Source organism: Dipodomys ordii, unplaced genomic scaffold (genome assembly GCF_000151885.1).
Source record: "Dipodomys ordii isolate 6190 unplaced genomic scaffold, Dord_2.0 Scaffold14, whole genome shotgun sequence".
NCBI classification, from domain to species: Eukaryota; Metazoa; Chordata; class Mammalia; order Rodentia; family Heteromyidae; genus Dipodomys; species Dipodomys ordii.
Window position 1 is genome coordinate 9201850 of NW_012267230.1, and position 19047 is coordinate 9220896.

Consider the following 19047-nt stretch of genomic DNA (forward strand, 5'->3'; position numbering starts at 1 on the left):
TGTGTTCTCAGTGGTTGCATCCTCCATGTTGGATGATTAGATAGATTAATTAATTAATTCCTGTTAGTAGTAGAACCACCTCTGGGTGGCACATTCCTCAGGTGTAGGGGGTGAGTTTGCTTCTTCCTTCCTCATTGTGGCTCGGTTCAAGGGCTCTGGGCAGATCCTTCTCTTGGAGGTTTTTTTTTTTTTTTTTAATAATTCTCTATGTTCCTTTCCTGGCTGCATCAACTTTGATATGCGTTTCTGGTTTGATCTCTTATTTATGAGAGGCAGTTTTCACAGACAAATAGAGTAGCAGGCTTTTCCATCCCAGCAGCAAATGTTGGATTTACTTCCTGAGCAGGGAGCAGGGAGCCATGGTTTGACTCCTCGGTACCCACACCTGGATCCAGGTGCAGAATTTGTGCACTGAGTGGGGACATTTAGTGCATCCACCGTATTTTGCATCCACTGCAAAAATAGGCCAGTGTGTCTGCACCCAGGCCAGGCTCGGCGATGGGGGCTGGGGACCTAATGCTTTCCCCCCTCCACCACCTATTCATATATTGAAGCTCTAACCCACAGTGTATCTGTGTTTGGAGATCAGGCTTTGCTGGAGTAATGACAGGATAATGAAATTATAAGGATGGGGCCCCTCTCGACAGATATTGTCCCCATAAAAAGAGAAAGGGAGGAGATAACACGAAGGCAGCAGTGGATTCATCACAAAGATCGCCCTCACCAGAGGCCAATGAACCTGGAAAACATGGGCGCCAGACTTTCAGCTTCTGTAAATTTAAGGGATGGGTGTCTGTTACTTGAGCTTCTCCTGTATGGCATTTTGTTATAGCATCAAGGACAGTCAAAGACAGAGACATGCTGTCTTTGGCCAGATGAGCCAATCCAGATAGCAAGTTCCATTTAGACTTTGCAAATGTAGACACCCGGGCAGCAGCCCCAGCAGAGTGAAGCCTTACCTGAGTGGGGGTAGCTGTGAGCCATTTGGGTTGGGCAGTTTGGGAAACGTAACTCTGAAGAACAGGAATGTCTGGAGACTCGTGCCTCCCTTCTGAGTTTTGGCATGTTTATTATAATTTAGACATCCTCAATTCACTGTATTAGTTCTTTTGAAAAAAAAAGTATACTTCAAAGTTGATGTGATGGTGAATTTTATGTTACATGAACTTACTTCAAGTTTAAAATGTAGTCAATCATACTTATTAATCTACAAGGGTATAGATTGATCTATGAATAGGTTAACCAATGCATTAATATATTAATCTATAAATGTAAATCTATAAATCTAAAATCTATAAATCTAGTCTATAAATACATAATAGATGTAGTTGTACATAATATATAATGTAGTTATATATTATATTAATATCTAATTAGTACAACATATAATAATATACACAAGTCTATTTATATAACTATACTATATTAAAAATACACATATACTTCTGTATAAATATGTAAATATATAGTATATACTTATACATGTATTTATAATATAAGTATAGTTATAAATATAACCTATAAATATATGTTAATTCTATTAACAAGAGTATATATTATAAATATATGAAATATAGTGTGTATCAATACATTATATATGAATATATTACATACCCACAAATTACATATCAATCTATTATATTAATGTATATTCATCAATTAATAAATGATTTTAATATAATTTACACTAATATTCTGTGTCATAGAGCTGTGGTAATGAATATCAGTATATGCTAACCCCCAGTAGGTCTTTGAAGATAATGTCAAGGACAAATAAACGTTGCAGGAAATCAATGAAAGCATGCAGCGCAGTGCTATATGTTGTTGTACGTTGTTTATGGAATTTACACATGGCAACAGTAATCCCTCGAGCAAATGCTTGGGTAAGAAGATGGTTCACCTGGTAAAGAGCAAGCTGTCTACAAAGCCTGGATGGAGTCGGGAGAGGCAAAGAGGAAAATTCCAGTGTTACTGAGTGTCATTCTACGTATTAAATACAATCTGACTCAAATGTCAACAAACATTAACTTTTAATTGCTGAGGGTGGATGTGTAGGCATTGGGTTAATTATGCCCTATACCTTTCTGTATACATTTTCTCCTTCAAAATAACGTTTGGATTATGCACATAGTGTTCTTGGAAAACAAAAAAAAAAATTGGTCTCAGTTGTTTGGGAAAGAGGAGGGACTGGAGGAGTAGGTGTGAGAGGTGGTAGGAAATTTATTTCCACTCCATGAAATTGGGGGCCACTGCCTAAAAGCTGTGCTTCCCCCCTACCCCCCACCTCCCACCCCCATCCCCCATTCAAAGGTGGTGCTAGGGGAATGTGCCCGCAGGGGTATAGCAAGAAGAGGATTAAACTTAATTATCATAGAGAAGAATCTCAGGCACAGACTTTGTGCTTAATGATTATTAACTGCTTTGGGTACTACGGATGTTACACATGATATATTTTCTTTTTATTATACCATCTGTTTTGTTTGTATTTTTGGAAGCTTATTTAAAAGAAGCTAAATTAGTATAAGCTCTTCTGATTTCTGGAAGTATTTGAACTTTTTTCCTAAGGTGGGAAAAACTCTGTATTCATTGCGTTCATTGACTTTGCGGTGCTTTTCTCAACTTGTGCATGTGTTTGCAGGTAGCTGAGCACCAACATACACAACACACACAACACACACACACACCACCTGTCAGCCATCCATGTATCATTATCTATTCATCCATCTCTCTGTGTGTAGAGTGTTTGTATAGTACTTGCTTAAGGAATGTACATTTCCACCAGTAAGTTGGCCATTCTACACCATATGAAGCACAGAACAGAGCTGCTTGTGTTTTTTGCTTTAGAAACCAAAGCTCTAGAACATTTTATTTGTAGTGGTCTGAGAGAAAGGCTTTGGTATGGAGGTAACCTGGGCTTTAGCGTGGATAGAAAGGAAGGCCTCACACTGGTAATCAGCAGCTTCAGCTTGCAGGTGTGTGCTTTGTGTAACTCCTACATTATTGGATTTTTTCCCCCTACATTGTTTTAAATGGGATTAATGAAAAAAAAATCCTTAAACGGTGTTTGACTTCGGGCATCCCCTCTTGTCTCTCTGTTTTTTAACCTAAAGCATAAAGGTTAATGTGATGTTTCTGTGAGCCCTAAATGAGAGATTGCCAAGTGTATGGTTGAATCCATGATGAACACACTGAACAACTCAGTGCCTTGTGAATTTTTGACCGCAGCCCTTCATGGTGGGGAGTCACTTTCCAGTCTGATGAACTGAGAAGCTTTGCTGATGGCTTTTTCCTTCCCCTTCAGAATCCAATAGCTGCAATTGCTGATGACCTCCAGATGTCCTGTGGAGGAGCTGTTCCTTCTGAAAGCAACAGCTTTGGGAAGCTGTGATACCTAGCTTGGGATGGGGTATGCTGGATTTGGCCCAGAGTTGAGCTCCGAGACCTTGTGTCCTTTGGGATTTCAGACCATGTGTCCAAGGATGGTAGGAGAGATGGCCCAGATTCTTTGCTAGTGGGCAGGACAGATGTTAAGTGGGACGTCAGAATTCACAGCAGGGAGGAGGCCTCCCTGCAGGATCTGTCATGGAGGGTCCCTGTGTGGGAATCTCCTCTTTGCCTCTTAGACTTGTGAACTGGTATGTATATAATGTGGTTGAGCTGGAAGTCAATGGATTACTTGTCTTTGTCTCATTCTAGCATGAGATCCAACACAGAGAACAGCTCAGTATGAGCTTGTTAAATCTGCCTCTAAACAACTATCTTCTTTCTTTCTTTCTTTCTTTCTTTCTTTCTTTCTTTCTTTCTTTCTTTCTTTCTTTCTTTCTTTCTTCCTTCCTTCCTTCCTTCCTTCCTTCCTTCCTTTTCTTTCTTTTTTCCTTTTTGCTGGTCTTGGGCCTTGAACTCCAGGCCTGGACACTGTCCCTAATCTCCTTTGGCTCAAGGCTAACACTCTGCCACTTGAGCTACAGCACCACCTCTGGCTTTTTCTGTGATTAATTGGAGACTTACCACCCAGGCTGGCTTTGAACTGTGATCTCACATCTCAGCTTCCTGAGTAGTGAGGTTGACAGGCATTTGCCACCTGCACCCAGCTACTACTTTTTAAAAAATGATTATCAGTTTTGGTGTCAGTCTTGGGGCTTAAACTTAGCACGTGGACACTGTCCCTGAGCTTTTTGCTCAAGGCTAGCATTCCACCACTTCTGGCTTTTTGGTTTGTTTGTTTCTTAATTGGAGATCAGTCTCATAGACTTTCCTGCCTGGGCAGGCTTTGAACTGTGATCCTCATCTTCCTGAGTAGACAGGATGACAGGTATGAGCCACTGGTACCCGGATTACTTTTTATTTTTTTCAATATTTTAATTAAAAATTTCCAATGTGTGCAAAAAATAGGACAATTATATAATAAACTTCTAGGCACTAATCTTGTGGCTTCTATAGTTATTGACATTTGTCGATCTGGGTCCAGATCTTCTCCCCAACTTTTATTTCTATAATAATTTAAAGCAAATAAGATATTCTAGCATTTCACTTACAAGTACATTAGTATGCATCAATAACAGATAAAGAACATTTAAAGGCCACACCGACATTTGACAATAATTTCTTATGTATCATCTGTTGCTTAGTGAGTATTCAACATTCTATATTTGTCTTAGAAATATATCTCTGGTTATTTTTTTCAGATCAAGATTCAAATAGTCCTTACATTTTAACTATAATAGTAGTGTAGGACAATCAGTTACGATAGTGAATACTCGTGGCATTTACTTGTGGGGAAAATCTGCTCATTTGCTTACAGATGCCCCATATTTTAGATTTGACTGATGATAATCATATTTTTCTTTAACATCTTACTTTATGCTCTTTATTTCAAACTATATGCATCCTTAATATATATCCAAAGGCATTACTTGTCTTCTTACGGTTGAAAATAGTGATTACCTGTATTCATTCATTGGAGTTCTCCTATTAAAACCCATTTGGTGACTCTGAAATACCTATTTACAAAAAAGCAGAATAGAGGCTTCGTTCTCACTTAATTATTAGTTTAAATTAATGATCTGGTGACCTAGCAATGTCCAAAGTTGATAAGTTGCTTCTTAGGTTTGATATCGAGAAGTTACAAAGTCTTGCATAAAGGATGTGTTTCAACTTTTGGTAGGCACATTTTATGCTCAATTTGTTCTACCTCTGGCTAGTTGACCCCCTTCACATTTTTTTTTGCCAGACCTGGGGCTTGAACTCAGGGCCTGGGCACTGTCCCTGACCCTCTTTTTACTCAAGGCTAGTGCTCTACCAAATGAGCCACACCACTACTTCAGATTTTTTGAGTAGTTTATTGGAGTTGAGAGTCTCACAGACTTTCTTGCCCAGGCTGGCTTTGAAATGTGATACTCAGATCTCAGCCTCCTAAGTAGCCAGATTAACTTTTACATAAAACACTTTTTTTTTTTGTCAGTGCTGGTGATTAAACCCAGGGTCTCATGCATGCTGGGCAAATATTCTACGATTGAGCAAAGCTTTCATGTAGCAGGCAAGCTAATAATCAGCTTATGACTTCTGATTTTTTTTGGGGGGGGGGTCCAGTCGTGGGGCCTGAACTCTGGGCCTGGGCACTGTCCCTCAGCTCTTCAGCTCAAGGCTAGCGCTCTACCATTTGAGCCACAGTGCCACTTCTGGCTTTTTTCTTTTTGCTTATGTGGTACTGAGGAATCGAACCCAGGGCCTCAGGCATGCAAGGCAAACGCTCTACCACTGAGCCACCTTCCCAGCCCTGACTTCTGATTTTTTTAAAATCTCCTCTGTTTCAAAATACAAATAGTAGCTCCTCTTGCTTATCTCCTAGTTAGCCCTAATATCTAACATTGCCCAGGTCACCATAATTATTTTTCATAGGGAACTCCATATGGGGAAACTACTCATTGCTATTAGGCTGGTGACACCACTTTAATATTCCATGCTTAGAAATACATATTGTCTTAGGAAAAAGAAAATAAGTCTTGAATCCAGGCTGATATATTCTTGACTCAGATAAAAGTCACTGCTTTAAAAAAAACTTATTTTGATTTTATATTTGCATGTGTTTTCACTTACATTAAAAACCTAGGTACAAAATGACATAAGCTTTGTGTTTATCTGATATCGATTTATATGTATGTGTAGGGATAATTTAAAACTTTATTAACATAAAGATTAATAGAAATCATTTGTTTTTTTTCCTCTTGGCATACATCCTACTTTGAATATAAGAGTCCACATATTTATATGGAAGCCGCTTAGGTTTGGTCTCTGTAGGCCACTCCATACACAAGTTGAATCCTCAGTTTTCGTCTCTCTTCTGGGTTTAGCTCTAAGGACTTCATGTTGTATCCTTCAATCCCTTCAATCACAGAGGCCCCTGAGCTATGGTGTGTATGAAGATTTCATTACAGAGTCATGATGGATCAAATCATTATCCAATTGATTAAATTCAATCTCCATTTCTTCATTTCCCTGGACTTCCAGTGACTGAAAAGCCCAACCCTCTACTTACCTGGATTTTTTCTTTCCTGCTGAGCAGGGTCCATCCCAAAGCCATCTAGGGGGTGGCCATGTGTTATTCGACATGCTCTACCACTTGAGCCACGCCTCCAGTATCAAGTTGCATGGATTCTAATCCAACTGATCTGAGTTGGGCTATGGGTATTGCTGTTACTGAAAATGTCCTTGGGCAATTGCTTGATAGTTGATGAGGGGTGCAGTTACAAGTGTTCATGGGTGTGTGTGCGTGTGTGTGTGCATGTGTGTGTGTGTGTGTGTGTGTGCATTCATGTATTCTCTGCCAGTTGAGAGGACTCTGAAGAAATGACAGGGTAATAGCACCAAACCCTCCTGGAGTCGACATTCTGGTTTCAGGTAAATCTGGAGCCTCTTAAAATGCCAGAAACTACAGAAGCAGCGAAAACCAGCCTCTACCATGATGGGGGACAGGTCAAAAGCACACAGAAGTCGATTGAATGAACTTCTGCTGGCTGAGGCTGGATGAGCTGTGCAAACTAAGCATATAACAGAGCTGGATGATAGCTCCGGATGCATACAATATTCACCAGTGCATACTGTTTAGGTAAATCATTTAATAATAAATAAAAATTAAAGCTGAGGAAGCAAACCTTCCATAAAGAAGAAACTTTAATTTGTAATGGATAGTCTTTCTTCAGGGAGGGAGATACCAATCCCCTCTGCCTTCACTGTGGGCTGCGTGGGGAAACCTGGAAACCATGTTCAGTATCAGGACCAAGTTTACCACCACCAGCCATAATTGAATGCGGATGATGTGGACCCTTCACTGCACAGCATGGCACTGTACCTCAATGTGTTTCTCTTCCAATAGACTCAGTGTCTTCAGGAGACTGAATAAATGAAGGGTTGGAACTCTACCAAATACTCGACTGGTACTGTTTAAACTCTCAAGATGACCCCAGACAAGTTAACCCTCAAGATGACCCCAGACAAGTTAACCTTGCCAATCAGATTCTAAGGAGACATGATGATGAGATGTACTTTTCCTGTATTATGTACACCTGTACATAATGCAGATGTTTTATGCCTGCGTGACATAATAAGCTTCCCCGCATGGGAATCGCAGCCCTGAAATAGGATGTTCAGTGAACATGGGGGTAGCCTGAGCAAGCTAAAAGTCAATAATGTGTCAATATAGGCCCATTAGTTGTGACAAATGCACTGTGCTAGTGTAAGATAGTAATAAGAGTACCCACGTGCAGGCTATATGGAGACTCCGTCTTCCTTCTATGACTTTTTTGTTCTGTGAATCCAAACCTGTCCTAAAATGAAGAGTTTATATTTAAAAGAAAATGCTTTTCTCCTTTGCAGTATCTCAGCCAAATGGAAAAGAAGAAAATGACTCATTATACCACACAGTTCCAAAACGCATTCACTATGCTTCCCAAGTAGAAATTGGATTATCTAACTGTTAAAATGGAGGTGTGACTTTCTAATAGACTTAACATTTTTCAGGTGGTATTTACATCTTAAAAGAGGCTCTTATTTACTCAAATCTCAAAATATAATACCCAGGAGAGAGAGGTTTCTGAGCGGAGCCTTTTGAAGCTGTGTGTCTGTGATTGCCCTAGGCCATCCACAGAGGGCGGGGGAAGAATAACACAGAGTGTCACCGACTTCCCAACAGACTTCTGAGTTCTGCGTAGCAAAGATGATGGCATTTGCATGATGTGCTTAATTAAAATTTCAAAGGACTATCAAAGTAGAGACAGAACTCGGTGCATTAGAAGGAAGATGGTGACTGATATCAAACAGAGCAGAGTTTAATTATGAGGGCTACAATTGCACCTTCCTAGCTTGGGCCTTGCTGTGTAATTGCTCTGGCTCCTAAGTAGTGTGTGTGTGTGTGTGTGTGTGTGTGTGTGTGTGTGTGTACGCACGTATGCTCTAATGCCTGTGCATGTGTGTGCAACAGTATTAGAATTTGAACTCAGGTCCTGAGTGTTTGCTATCCCTTAGCTTTTTCTGCTCCAGATTAGCACTCTAACACTTGAGCACAACTCCACTTCTGGCTTTTTGGTGGTTAACTGGAGAGAAGAATCTTACAGACTGGCTTCAAATCATGATCCTCAGATCTCAGCCTCCTGAGGAGTTAGGTTGACAGGTTTGAGCCACCAGTGCCTGGCACTTTACCTTACAAGGGATAATGACAGATGTATTATGCCTCAGTGACATAATACATACTAAATACCAAATACAATAGCCAACACGGAGGGGATCTTTTAAAAGATGATGATGATTGTGCTTTATTACTAGCAGCACCACTACCACTATTATCACCCTCTTCGCCATTGACTCTTTCATTCAAAGTGAAGGACAAATTATTCAGTATCCCCAAACTTCATTTGACTCATGTAAAAGGTACAGGGATGGTGGTGGCAGCGGTAGTGTAAAAATTCAGGTTCTGTGCAAAGTTATGTGATGATTGCCAAACAAATGCTTTTACTAGGGAGTTTTCACTGGTGGGTGACACACATGTTTTTGTTTATTTCTACATAACCTATTCTATCTATCTACCTATCCAATCTTTCATTATCTATCATATCTATCTAATCTGTATCCTTTACTAACCTATGAATCTATCTGCAAATCTGTTCTGTCTCTGTTTCTCTGTCTCTGTTTAATATTTAAATGAACAAATCCAAGTTCTCCTAAACCTGATTAACAAAGCAGGGCTACACAGGAATGTGTCATTATTAATAGTGGAAAGGAACGCACATGAATTCTGATCCCTCATGAATTCTTGGTTTTGAAAAGGCTCCGGGAGTTGTGTTTCAGAGGAAGTTCTCAAATAATGCATACAAATGAAGGGAGCTTTCACCTGCAATAACTTCAGGAAAACATTGATTCGTTTTGAATACGACTGAGATGGTGGGTTTATTTCATCCTGCCTCCCCCCAGCATAGTGAATTTAGAGTATAAAACCCAAGGCCAGGAAGTTGTCTTCACTTCAAGGTTTTGCCCCCTGATAAATATATTTTTTGAATTAAAATATTCTTGGTGTTTTCTGACTGGCGGTACTGAGGCCAGTAAGAAATCATTAGTAATTCTGGACGCTTTGAAGGCTGGAGCTAGACATGTTTCTTTTATTTTCTCTTACATCTATCCATATTGTAGTATCCTTACAGAGCAGTTGGACAATAAATATTGAAACATTTATGGCCACAGCACAGTGATTAAATATGCTTTGTTATTCGGGTCCTCTGTCTCTCCATTGACACCTGCTTATGATCACACACAGACACCCGTTTGCTTCCTCTGTTCCAGCCACAAAACACGCAGACAAAATATTCAGGTTGCCTGCCTGAGCTCAGCACTCAGATCTCCTGGATTAATTAGGAATCGAGCGTGGAAAATGAAGGAAGAGAACCTGAAGAGAATGTCTCCTAGGAATTGTAAAACTAGTTCGCTGAGGGTATACAGGAGATCTCATGCAGTTCAAAGCCAGGCATGGTGGAGGGGAAGGGCGAGGAAGCTCAAGTTTGTCATCTTAGCTACATAGGAGGCAGAGATTACAGCCCAGCCCAGCCCTACTACCACAACCACCAAAAGGAAAATGTTTTCAAGACTCCATCTCAGCCAATGGCTGGGGCATGATAGCAAGAAAATGTCATTTCCAGCGACTCAGGAAAGCATAATAAAGACTGGCATTGCCTGGCATAAAATAAGACCCTATCTTATTTAAAAAAAATACCACCAGGCACAAATGGCTCACATCTGTTATTCTAACTACTCAGGAGGCTGAGCTCTGAGGATCACAGTTCAAAGCCATCCCAGGCAGGAAAATCCTTGACACCCTTATTTCCAATTACCCACCAAAAAGCTGGAAGTAGATCTGTGGTAGAGTGCCAGCTTTGAGTGGCAAAGCTAAGGGAGAGAGGCTTTGAGTTAAAGGCTTCACCCAGGGTAAGATTGATTGGAACATAGTACACCTGTGTGCATATGTAATAATGAACTTCCTTCCTGTGTTACCATGATAAGCCAATAAAAAATATTACACACACAGATGCTGGCAGTGTGTGGGCCTAACAAGTGTGAAGCCCTGAATTCAAATCTCAGGATCACCAAAAATCAAAACAGTTTTCATGGTGACTTTACCTAGCCATAACTGGACAGTTGGTTCAAAGGACATTTTTTTCCCCTGGATGATGCCATTTTCTTTCCTTGGGAATTCTCCAGGCATTTGGTGGTTACGGAACCTACAGATGCCTGCACCAACACCCAGCAGAGTTGGCATCTGTGGTTTTCAGAGCGTAGGCTCTGAGCACTGAGGCCACGCCTGCCTTCATTAGATCTTGGCTGTAGTTCTTCCAACGTGCAACTTTAGGAACGCTATTTCATCCTACCGTGACTTGGTTTCCTCATGTGAAGACGAGGATGGTAACGTAGGCTAGTCCTCATGCACAGCTGCGAATGAAGACTCTATAGTTAGACACTAATGAGATGTTTAACTCGCTGCTACTTAGGCTTTTGAGTAAATGTGATAGGAGACAATCTGTTGTATTTAGATCCTGACAAGTGTGTGTGTGTGTGTGTGCGCGCGCCAGTCTTAGGGCTTGAATTCAGAGCCTGGGTGCTGTCCCTGAGGTTTTGTTTTTCAGTGCTCTTCCACTTGAGCTACAGCTCTTCTTCTAGCTTCTTGCACATTAATTGGAGCCAAGAATCTCATGGACTTTCCTGCTCTGGTTGGTTTTGGACTGTGATCCTCAGATCTCAGCCTCCTGAGTAGAGCTAGGGTTTACAGGTACCACTGGCACTGGGCTTAACCCTGATAATTTTAAAAGCAAGGCCAATTTCAATCTTATTTCAGGGAACCAAAGGATTCTGATCTTTCCTGGCACTTGGGACATTTCTCTTGTTCATTTCAAGCAAACACTCATGGGATCCTACATCAATTCTTGGTTTTTTAATTTCTCCCTTAGTTGTATTAGATTTTTTAAATGCTTTAATTATGCAGAATAGTGAGTCCTAGTTATGTAGATAGGCAATCACCTTTGGTGAATGTATTCTGTTTTCCTCTTTCTCTGGCTTCCCATTGTGTCTGGCTTCTGTCAATCTCTGACTTTGTCTTCGTCTGTTTTTTTTTCTGTCTCTCTCACACAAAAATAAGACACGTGTGTGTGTGTGTGTGTGTGTGAGAGAGAGAGAGAGAGAGAGAGAGAGAATGCATGCTCATATAAAGATCTGATTACTTCTATTTCAACTCTCCTTTCCCTTTATCACAGGAGATGATACACACATATGATCACATATATATATACACAGTATATATACATATCTATATATATGTATATATATATATATATATGCTATAAACCTTGGAACTCAGCCAGGATTAGGATTTCTCTCCATGGCTCTCTTTCCTGTAGATCTGTATCACAAACCTGCTGGTGTTTATCTGGAAAAGGGTTCTGTTTGGGAGGATTTCTCTTCCTACTTGAAACCAAAAAAAAATCTCATTTAACATTATCCATTTGCACTATCATCTTTCTCTCTATTTTACGACTCAGACCTGAGGTCAGTCACCTTTCCTTTCTGCTTTTCAATTTTCTTCCAGGCTTTTATTTCCATTGACAATCTTAGTTGTTACCTAGCAATTTGAATCATGGTGTTCGGCCTCTGAGATTTTTCTAGAGAATAGCACCCTTGATAATAAGCACTTTGGCCTGCATTGTTTAGTGATGAGGGGGAGAAATAAAGAGCAAGTCTAATCCTAGTATCTGCTTTTGGGTAATTCTCCTATTAATTTTCCTCAGAGCTGAGGACCCGTTTACTTCATTGGAGGGAAGGATTCTTGACACAAATGTTGTTGTTGTTGTTTAAATCAAATTTGTCCAGAGTAGATTAGAAATGGATTTTTGAAGACACCAAGCCAATATCAACAAGACTGTCATCTTGAGGGATGCTTGATGGGTTAAAAAAATATGTGTGTGTATGTGTGCCCATGTGCCCAGTAACTTTTTGACCTCTACAATCTATATTTGGAAACTCTGTCCCACACAGGTGACATATTCAGACCACCTTGGAAAAACCCATTTTTTAAAATTTGACAGTTTTAATATGTTGGGCATTCTGTTGCTGATGTTTTAGATCAGATTGGGTTGGCAGTATGAGCTTGCAAACTAATGAAGAAAATAAGGAAGAAAATTAGCTTTGAAGTTGTGAGTTAGGTGCAACCAGAAGGTAAATGAAGAAGGTACCAGAGTCTAGAAATAATTACCATCATGGCCCTAGTTCTCCATTAGGACTGACAAAAGACCTGGGGCTCTGACAGTTAAATTAAAGCTTGCAAACCTGGGAAAAAATGAGCTGCAGAAAGCTTTAATTCTGGTGACATCCTGATACATAACAGTTCCCGTGGAACTTGCCAGGTTTATTCCATTCTACGATGCAGGGGTTAGGGTAAGGTGGATGGGAGAAGGCAGAGAATGAATTTCCCCACAGTAGACAATGTTCACAGTCATGGTCCCACCAACTGGCTAGGAGAGCAGGCGCTCCTCCAATAGAGTTCTTTTGTTACATAGCTCTAGGTAATGACAAGAGCCTTGTCCAATGGAATTCTTTCATTACTCAGCTCTATGATAATGACTAGAATCTGGGCTTTGAAGTCAGGCTGACAAGTAGGGAAAGAAACCCAGCTCCAGCCCTTCCTTAATGGCTGTGTGCCTTTTGGGTTAATAACAAGCTTTCTGAGTTTGCTTGCCTTCAAAATACGGATAATAGTATAAACGATTTCTATTGTTGTTGTTGTTGTTTTGTGGTTCTCGGAAATGGACCTGGGGTTTGCAAGTGCTCAGTCACTTTGGGCCATGACCATAGTTTTTTTTTTTCCTTTTTCTTTTTTTGATTTAGTTTATTTTTCAGGTAGAATCTTCTGTTTTTGACAAGGACTAAATCCTCCTTATCTCTTATCTCCTGTCTAGCTTCGATTACAGGCATGCATTATAACCTCTGGCCTTTGTAGGCCATTTTTCTATGTGACTTTTTTTTTTTTTGGCCAAAGGGGTTGGCCTTCCTGAAATAACCTGGTGACATCCTTACAATGAAGTCTTCTAGTCTAGTTGTTAAACATTCAGGTCACACAGAGGATCCACAGAAGCTGTGCTGTTCAGGTGGTTTGGCATATCTTCCAAGATTTCCTGATGCATTAATATTTGTCCCTTCACTTGGTTTGTAATTACTGACCTAATGGATCAAAAATGGCACCTGCTGAGACCTTTCCATGCATGCTTACACTTTCAAATTACAGCGTCCATCTGTTGACTTCCCATCTGGAAAAAGGGGGTACAATTCAAATAAAAAGAAATGAATGCCACACGTCTAATGAAAGAAGAGATAGACTCTTAGCTTATGAGTCCTACTTTGAGGCATCTATTGCATAAAAGTAAAAGCGCAACCAGGTGCTGGTGGCTCATGCCTGTAATTGTAGCTACTCAGGAGACTGAGGTCTGCCGATCATGGTTCAAAGCCAGCCCGGGCAGGAAAGTCTATGAGACTCTTATCTCCAAGTAACCACCAGAAAACCAGAAGTGATGCTGTGGTTCAAGAGGTAGAATGCTAGCCTTGAGCTGAAGAGCTGAGGGACAGTGCCCAGGCCCAGCCCCATGACCGACAAAATAAAAGTGCAGGCAGGGTAGGGTGGTATCTGCTTGCTATCCTGGGTACTCAGGAGGCAGAGGTAGAAGGATCATAGATTGAGGCTGGGCTGCGCAAAGAGTGGGAGACCCTGTATGAAATACAAACTGGAAAAAAATACCATCAAAAAACCCAGAAGGAACTGAGGTGTGGTTCAAGGGGTAGAGCACTTGTGAGAGGCCCTGAGTTCAATCCCCAATTTTTTTTTTGTCAGTCATGGGGCTTGAATTCTGGGTTTGGGTGCTGTCCCTGCACTCTTTAGCTCAAGGTGAGTGCTCTACTGCTTGAGCCACAGCACCACTTCCGGTTTTCTAGTGGTTTATTGGAGATGAGTCTCACGGATTTTCCTGCCCAGGCTGGCTTTGAAGCACGATCCTCAGATTTCAGCCTCCTGAGTAGCTAGGATGACAGGCATGAGCCACTGGTGCCCAGTTCAATCCCCAATCCTAAATGAATGAATGGAGGAATGAATGTCCTGGTGCAGGCATAAAGATAAATACACTTGTATGTATACTATAGCATTCCTGTGAATGATCAAACAAGGTGGAGACAGTCTCAGTATTGTTGACTGATGGAGATGAATGACCAGAGGTTTGGTGGTTCTGTGGAATACCCTATTATCTTTGGTGGGACTGAATTACGTCCTATTATCTGAGCAAGTTGCATGCAGCAGGAAGATTATCATGATTCAATTTATTTGGTGGGGGGGAGTGGGGGAAGAGCCTTTCTGTATGTGACTCTATACATTTTCATATGCTTGTGCAAAAACAGGGAGAAAGTAGAGAGTCATGCTCTTGTTTCTCTGGTGTGAGAGGGGCCGGCAGTGAGCAAGGAGGGAGAAAGCTTGGCTTTTCCTTGGCAGAACTCTGCTTCTGATTTCTTGCTGTCCATTTGCATGTGGCAGCTGGGTAGGAAAATCTAGGAACATCCATGGTCCAGGTCCTTTCCTGCTGAATGGAGACCCAGTGACACTGAAGGGAAGTTGGGGAAGTATAGAGAAGAACACGAAAGCTGCTTTTGTCCATTTCTATTCTGGATTGACTTAAAAAAAATGTGCTGGAGATGGGTGGTTCCTCCCTTCCCTCTTATCCTCCAGATAAGCATATATGCTACAGAGTCTGCGTGTGCAGACCGCTGATCACAATCAGGGTTTCTCTGTCTTGCCAGCCTTGATGTTTTGGGGGCTGGCTGGGTCTTTGTGGTGGGCATCTGGTCTGGAATGGTTGTGGAATGGGGTCCTAGTACCCATGGATGCTGGGAGTGATCTTCTCACAGTGGTGTGAGTACCGCCCCCTCGTGGACATCCTCTGAACTACACATGTTCTCTCTGGATGCACCTGTTCTAGACACCTACGGTGGAGTTGGGGGCGGGCAGGGTGTAATTCATTTTAAGGAAAGTGGTTGTGTTAGCATCCTGCCCCTGTGACAAAACAGCTAAGAAAAACAACTCAAGGGAGTGGGGGAGGAAGGTTTGCTTTGGCTCGTGATTTTGGAGGTCTCGGTCCCTGGACATCTGGCTTTAGTTGTTTCTTCGCCCGTGTGGAAGTCCAGTGTTGAGAAGCATGTGGTGGAGTCGCATGACCACCTCATGGTGGATGGGGGTTGGTGGGAGCATGAGGAAAGGGCTGGGACAGACTTTCAGGGCTCACACCCAGTGGCTGCTTTCCCCATGAAGGCTCCCATCTCCCAGGGATGTCACCGAATTACGAGTCCATCAGTGGATTCATCCATGGAGGAAGGACATCCTTCAGCGCTGCTGCATTGGGTGCCAGGCTGTCGGCACGCCAGCCTCCGGGCACATTTCAGATCCAAACTCTCAACACTGGGTCATGACATTCTATATTACTCATTCCCTGTCATCTTGTTGACACCCGATGTTGATTTCGGAACATCTCCCAATATAGAACTTCATCCATGTTTCCTCGAAACAAGCCTCTCCTGGCAGGTATGGTGGTGTATGCCTGTAATCCCAGATATGCAGGGGAGGCATAGACAGGAAGATCACAATTAGAAGCCACCCCTAAACAAACAAACAAAAAAGGAAGACCCTGTGTGAAAAAGAACTAAAGCAAAAAAGGGCTGGGAGTGTGGCTCCAGTGGTAGAGTGCCTTTCTAGCAAATGCAAAGCCCCAGGTTCAAACCTCAGTACTGACAACAACAACAAAAAAATCCTTCCTATTTCTAGAGAAGTGTATGTATACTGTAGAACATGTTTGACCAACCGGGGGAAAGAAAATGTGAACACAGACCTTGAGGGTTAGATTCAGCCACATCCTCAGCAGGATGTTGCTTGGGACAAACCCACTGAATTCTTCTGGAACCTCTCCCTGAAATGAGAACGGTCATCACTAAGCAAGTGAGTATACGGACAAATGACTTGCTACCACGGAAACCATGGAAAGAGAAAACCATTATATGGATATTATCATCTATTATTTATTATCTGTTACTTGATGACAGATATCCTCCCTGGACACGTTTGAATTCATGGGCTGCAGAATTAAGAGAAGCAGTCAAGTTTCTGAGCAAGTTTTGTGCAGCAAATGACAGCAGTGTTTACCGGTTTGTATTGCAAGTAAGGAAATCTTGTTCCCAGGGTTCTGGCATCGAAGCATGCTGGAGAGATGCTGTGTTTTATGTTTGGTGGCGAGCGCAAGGCCTGCAATATCAACTGTAGGGTTAGACAAGAAAATGATGCTTGATTATGGTATTCCTCGGCCAGTAGTGTCAGCACAATAATTAAGGGGGTAAAAACTATCAAGTGGAGACTGAGACGTTTTCCCTTCTGACAATTCCTCCTGCTTTTGTAAAATTGTAAGAACCCAGCAACTCCGCTGTACCTGTACTGTTTTTTATCAGGCACTGAAATCCTTGTCTCAGAATCTCTTCCATTGTACCAGTCGCGATAATGTGGTCTATGGTTGTAGACATCTTCCCTGCGGCCTAAAGATTGCACAATGGTGTAATCAGAGCGGCATGTAAGCTAATTATCTATGGTGGAGTTTTGATTCATATTTGGCTTTCTAATGAGAGCTTTCAGAATTGAATTTTGTAATGCTATGTGGGTGGAATTTCTTCTTGTATGTCTCTATGTATACACACATGCGCGCACGAGAAGGTGAAGCAAGTCATGTGTAGAAAGGTGTCTGGAAAAATTGTGAATGGTCTCCATTCAAATGCTGAACTTCTTCCTAACCAACATGTGGTCCTACAGGGACAGAAATGGGAAAGTCTGGGTTTTAGCCGGGCACCAGTGGCTCACACCTGGAATCCTAGATACTCAGGAGGCTGAGATCTGGGAATCTCGGTTTGAAGCCAGCCTGGCCAGGAAAGTCCTTGAGACTGTTATCTCTAATTAATCACTCAAAGGAGCTGGAAAGTAGAGCTATGATTCAAGTGGTAGAGTTCTGTCCTTGAGCAAAAGGCTCAGGGATAGCATCCAGGCCCTGAGTTCAAGCCCCAGAACTGGCACATACAGATGAAGTCTTGGTTTTGCTTTCTATCTTTCAATTTCAAAAGCTATGTGTTTATGGAATCATGTGTGAGAAAATAAAAGAGACTACAGGTTGGCCCTACAGTCTTATCAGGACATTATAAATACTATTATACCTGGAGACAGTGACATACTTGATCTTGCAGTGACCAGAAATGCTTAAATGCAAGTCACCTAGGATTTGAACTACCTCGTCTCTATGGTATGAAAAGAACATGCAGATCAGCAATGAACCATTTAGTGAGTTCAAACCATTTAGTGCATTCATTTCAGTGTGCTGATAAAATAAGAATGTCCTTCTGGTCTCAGCTGGACTATTCCTTATTAAATAAGATTTGGGTCTGTAACTATTCGATATCAAAGCAACTGTTTGGGGTTTCTTTTCAGTTGTTATCCATGGCTGTTAAGATAGCTGTGGGAAAAGTCATTAATTAAATGACAGAATTAATTGATCTGATGTGGTCATTATGATGCTAGCAAAAAGCAGTTCACACACAAGTGGCAGTTTTGGGATGGTAGTTGTTCTCAAGATGTCATAGTAATCTCTCCTCAAGATGTCATAGTAATCTCTCCTCAAGATGTCATAGTAATCTCTCCTCAAGATGCCGATTTCACACATTTTTCTTACTGGTAAAATTTTTGGAACAAAGAAATTGTGAGGTAAAGCTTCACAAGACGTGGTCTTGACGAAGAAGTCACAGAGTTAACATCAACAACCTTAGTAGCCAAAGCAAAAGCAGAAAAATGAGACTGCATTGAACTGAAGAGCTTCTGTGCAGCAAAAAGAAATCACTGACAAAATGGAAACGTGCAAAAATATGAGAAAACATTTGCAAGCTCTATGCATGCCTGTGGAAAGAAAAAAAAATTGGTAATTTCTGAAATACACAAAGAACTCCTACAGCCCAGTTACCAAAACAACTCTAACTAAAGTCCATTAGAAAATAGGCCAGAGAGTTTCTCCAAGGAAGATTTCGAAATGACCAAATAACCAAAACAGAAAACCTTCCCGGTTACCAGTAATGAGGGCAGTGAAAAATCAAAGCCACCAGGAGATCCAGGCTCAAACCTGTCAGCATGCTGAGATCAGAAGAAGATAGTAAATGTTTATAAGAACAGAACGAGGAGGACCTGGAGCCTTTGTACACGGTGGAGGGAAATATGGAGGTTTCTTCCAGCTTTCTGTGTGGCAGTGTGCTTTGTCCATGAAACACAGCAACTCAGAGGCCTTTCTGCATCCCCTGTGTTTGTTCTGAGCACTTTTAGTGGAGTGTTCTCCTTCTGTTGCCTTGTCCTAGCTCATTCTCAGAGAAGCCGTGTTCCCCTCATAATTCCAACTTGTGTTTTGGTGTTGTGTG

At 41.5% G+C, this 19047-nt stretch overlaps 1 pseudogene; it reads left to right on the top strand.

The window, feature by feature from the left end:
* Positions 1–15865: 15865 nt before the first annotated feature.
* The window catches only part of LOC105981860, a 30695-nt pseudogene continuing 27513 nt past the window's right edge, over positions 15866–19047 (top strand).